The sequence below is a fragment of the Bombina bombina genome, chromosome 5, assembly GCF_027579735.1.
Source record: "Bombina bombina isolate aBomBom1 chromosome 5, aBomBom1.pri, whole genome shotgun sequence".
NCBI classification, from domain to species: Eukaryota; Metazoa; Chordata; class Amphibia; order Anura; family Bombinatoridae; genus Bombina; species Bombina bombina.
In genome coordinates, this window is record NC_069503.1 from 580,223,579 (window position 1) to 580,228,584 (window position 5,006).

Consider the following 5,006-nt stretch of genomic DNA (forward strand, 5'->3'; position numbering starts at 1 on the left):
TAAGGCAGAGCGCTACGCTCAAATCTGTGTACTTGTATATATATATATATAGTCATGGCCAAAAATATTGGCGCCCTTGCATTTCTGTCAGATAATGCACCACTTCGCTCAGAAAATTGTTGCAATTACAAATGTTTAAGCATTCTCATGTTTATTTATTTTGTTTGTATTGCTATGACACAAAAAAGTGGAGAAAAAAAGCCAATTCTGACACATTCCATGCAAAACTTCAAAAATGTACAGGACAAAATTATTGGCACCTTCCCAAAATTGTAAGAAATAATTGCATTCCAAGTTTGTGATGTTCCTGTAATTTGTAATTAAACTCACCTGTGTCAATTAACAGGTGCTGACAATATAGAAATCACAGCGGCAACCAGTTAAAATGGTGAAAACTTGACTCAACCTTTCTGTTGTGTGTCTCTGTGTGCCACACTGAGCATGGAGAAGAGAAAGAGCAGAATTGTCTGAGGATTTGAGAACAAAAATTGTGGAAAAACATGGACAATCTCAAGGTTACAAGTCCATCTCCAGAGATCTTAATGTCCCTGTGTCCACTATGCGCAACATTGTCAAGAAGTTTAAGCCCATAGCACTATAGCTAATCTCCCTGGAGGTGGACGAAAGAGAAAAATGTATCATAGATTGCAACGAAGGATTATTTGAATGGTGAATGAAGAACCTCAATCAACTTCCATGCAAATTCAAGCTGACCTTCAGGCACAGGGTACAAATGTGTCAGCTTGCACTATACGTCACAATCTGAATGAAAAGGGACGCTATGGTAGGAGATCCAGGAGGACCCCACTGCTAACACAGAAACATAAAAAAGTCAGAATGGAGTTTGCCAAAACTTACCTGAGGAAGCATTTTTGGTAAAGCCCATCATTCTACTGTTTTCAGAAAAAGAAATGAGGCTTTTAAAGAAAAGAATACAGTCCCTACAGTCAAACATGGTGTGGGTTCACTGATGTTTTCAGGTTGCTTTGCTGCTTCAGGCACTGGATGTCTTGACAGTGTACATGGCATTATGAAATCTGAAGACTACCAAATAATTCTGTGGTGCAATGTAGGGCCCAGTGTCAGAAAGTTGGGTGTCCGTCAGAGGTCATGGGTCTTAAAGCAATGAAAATGACCCAAAGCACACATCAAAAAGCACCCAGAAATTGTTTAAGACAAAGCACTGGAGAGTACTGAACAAGCCAGCAATGAGTCCAAATCTCAATCCCATAGAGCACCTGTGGAGAGATCTCAAAACAGCAGTTGGGAAAGGGAACCCTTCCAATCTGAGAGACCTGGAGCATTTGGCAAAAAAAGAATGGTCTAAAATCCAAATTCCTGTAGAGAGGTGTAAGAAACTCATTGATATTAAATTAAGGTACCAATAATTTTGTCCAGCCCATTTTTGGAGTTTTGTGTGGAATGTGTAAGATTTGGCTTTTTTTCTCCACTTTTTTGTGTCATACCAATACAAACAAAGGAAATAAACATGAGAATACCTAAACATTTGTAATTGCAACTTTTCTGGGCGAAGTGGTGCATTATCTGACAGAAATGCAGGGGTGCCAATATTTTGGCCATGACTGAATATATATACAGTATATATATATATATATATATATATATATATACAGTATCTCACAATGTATAATGTAATGTACAATGTAAAGTAGTGAGTGTACAGCCTGTATAACAGTGTAAATTTGCTGTCCCCTCAAAATAACTCAACACACATCCATTAATGTCTAAACCGTTGGCAACAAAAGTGAGTACACCCCTAAGTGGAAATGTCTGCGGTGTCCCCGGTGTCATGTGACACTGGGTGTCATGTCACCGGTGTCATGTGACTTGTTAGTGTTACAAGGTCTCAGGTGTGAATGGGGAGCATGTGTGTTAAATTAAGTTATCGCTCACACTCTCTCATACTGGTCACTGGAAGTTCAACATGGCACCTCATGGCAAAGAACTCTCTGAGGATCTGAAAAAAAGAATTGTTGCTCTACATAAAGATGACCTAGGCTATAAGAAGTTTATACAGGTTCCACTCAAAACAGTCCTCACCATGGTCAACCAAAGAAGTTGAGTGCACGTGCTCAGCATCATATCCAAAGGTTGTCTTTGGGAAATAGATCTATGAGTGCTGCCAGCATTGCTGCAGAGGTTGAATGGGTGGGGGGTCAGCCTGTCAGTGCTCAGACCATACGCCGCACACTGCATCAAAGACAACCACTGCCTTGCTAAAGAAGCTGAGGGTAAAGGTGATGGACTGCCCAAGCATGTCTCCAGACCTAAACCCTATCGAGCATCTGTGGGACATCCTCAAATGGAAGGTGGGGGAGCACAAGGTCTCTAACATCCAACAGCTCCGTGATGTCATCATGGAGGAGTGGAAGAGGACTCCAGTGGCAACCTGTGAAGCTCTGGTGAACTTAATGCCCAAGAGGGTTAAGGCAGTGCTGGAAAATAATGGTGGCCACACAAAATATTGACACTTTGGCCCCAATTTGGACATTTCAACTTAGGGGTGTACTCACTTGTGTTTCCAATGGTTTAGACATTAATGGCTGTGTGTTAAGTTATTTTGAGGGGACAGCAAATTTACACTGTTATACAGGCTGTACACTAACTACTTTACAATGTAGCAAAGTATCATTTCTTCAGTGTTGTCACTTAAAAAGATAAAATAAAATATTTTCAAAAATGTGAGGGGTTTACTCACTTTTGTGAGATACTACTGTATATATATATATATATACTATATACTTGATATATATATATATATATATATATATATAGAGAGAGAGAGAGAGAGAGAGAGAGAGAGAGAGAGAGAGAGAGAGAGAAAGAGAGAAAGAGAGAGAGAGAGATGAATATTTATTTAGAAATATATAGAACATATTCTGCTATGTGCAGGACATTAGAATGTGAAATATTTACAGTAAATACACAGTATAACACTTTATTAAATATGAATATTGCATAATATGCTTTTTTATGTTTTCATCTACTTAACTACAAAGGGCTCCAATGCACTTCTATATATGTCTTTATATGTGTACATATGTCTGTAAATATATACGTTGATTGGAGTAGCCATGTTAGTCCAGAGATTTAGATATCAAAATAACAAGAGTATTGCATTGAGCAATGATACTTTTTTTATTGGACTAACTATACATTTATAAGATGACAAGCTTTCAGAAGAGTTCCTTCCTTTATCAAGTCTGAAGCAATACTAACCAATTCAATGGAATTTACAGATTGTATCTTAAAACACAGAATAGCTAAGAAGACAGTGCAGGGAGAGGAGGAGGTGTCGTAAAAATCATGAGGGGGGCTTAGGTAACAGGCAGACAGTGTCCAGTGTAGGAGAACAGGGGAAATATATAGCTTTACATAGAGCATATACTGACATAAAGTTATATATCAACATTGAATCAATATCTATAGAGATGTGAAATTGTATATACAGGGGGAATACAAAAGTTAAGAAAAGACAAAAGTGTGGACATAGGCTTACCTGTGTACCTATGTATAAAGAATGTGGAATATACAATGTAATTGACTAAATGAAAGTACATTACAAAAAATTTTGATAATGTGTTAAGAATCCAGAGTCCACATTTAGTCCAGAATTAAACAGGTTGAAGTGCATTATCATTTTCATTTCAAAGGTTTTTCTTTCCATGGTGTTATTGAAGTTGCCTCTGAGAATTTTGATTTTGAGGTTTTGGATGGAGTGGTCAGGTTGGGTGAAATGGTGACCAACAGGGGTGCAGTATTTTGTTTCACAGTGGTTTTTGATTGAGTGTCTGTGTAAGTTCATTCGAAGGTGCAGTTTTTGGCTTGTTTCTCCAATATAGCATCCCATTTCACATGCAGTGCAATGTATCATGTATACCACATTTGCAGATATACATGAATATGCCCCTTTAATGTTGTAAGATTTATTATTGTGATTTGCTGTGCTGCTTTCACAAACGTGTTGACACAGTTTGCAGCGAGCTTTATAGCAGCACTTGGTTCCATTCTGAGTGTTCTTTTTCTCAAGGGGTAGCTTCCTATGTACCAGTTTCTGCTTTAGGTTAGGTGCTTGTCTGTATGCCAGGATTGGGGGTTTTGGAAAGATTTTTTTGAGTGTGGGATCCTCTAAGAGTAGTGGCTGTAAGTCTTTTATGATTTTTCGTATCCCTTCCACAGCAGGGTTGTATTTGACTACTAGTGGTATACGTGATATGTTTTTCTTCTCCCTGTATTGTAGTAAGTGTTCACGTGGGGTATTGAGGGCAGAGTTAATTTTTTTATTTATAATCCTTGTTTTGTAACCTTTTTCTCTGAATGATTGGGACAATGTGATGAGGTGTTTGTCACGGTCCTTGGTATCTGAACAAATTCTGTGGTATCTTGTAGCCTGACTGTAGATTATGGATTTTTTAATGTGATTGGGGTGGGAGCTGGAGCTGTGGAGGTAGCTGCATCTATCTGTTGGTTTCCTGTATACAGATGAGTGCAGTTTGCCATTTGTGATGGATATTGTTGTATCCAGGAAGTTGACACAGTCTCTAGAAAAGTTCATTTTAAGCTTGATTGATGCATGAAATAGATTAAATGATTTATGAAAATGTTCAAGGTTTTTTTCTCCTTCTGTCCATATGATGAAAATATCATCGATGTAGCGAAAGTATTTGAATGGTTTGTGAGGGTGAGTGGCTAGGAATCTCTGTTCTAAGTCAGCCATGAAGAGGTTTGCGTACTGTGGTGCCATTTTGGTGCCCATGGCTGTTCCCATGATTTGTAAGTAGATGGAGTGGTTGAAGATGAAATAATTGTGAGTAAGTATAAATTCTGTAAGTTTACTGACTGTAGAAGCACTATATGTCTGGTTAAGGCTGTTGCAGGAAAGAAAGTTTAAGCAGGCATCAATACCATCTTTATGTGGAATATTGCTGTACAGGGATTCCACATCCATTGTCACAAGTATAGTATCCTTTGGCAATTCTGTTATC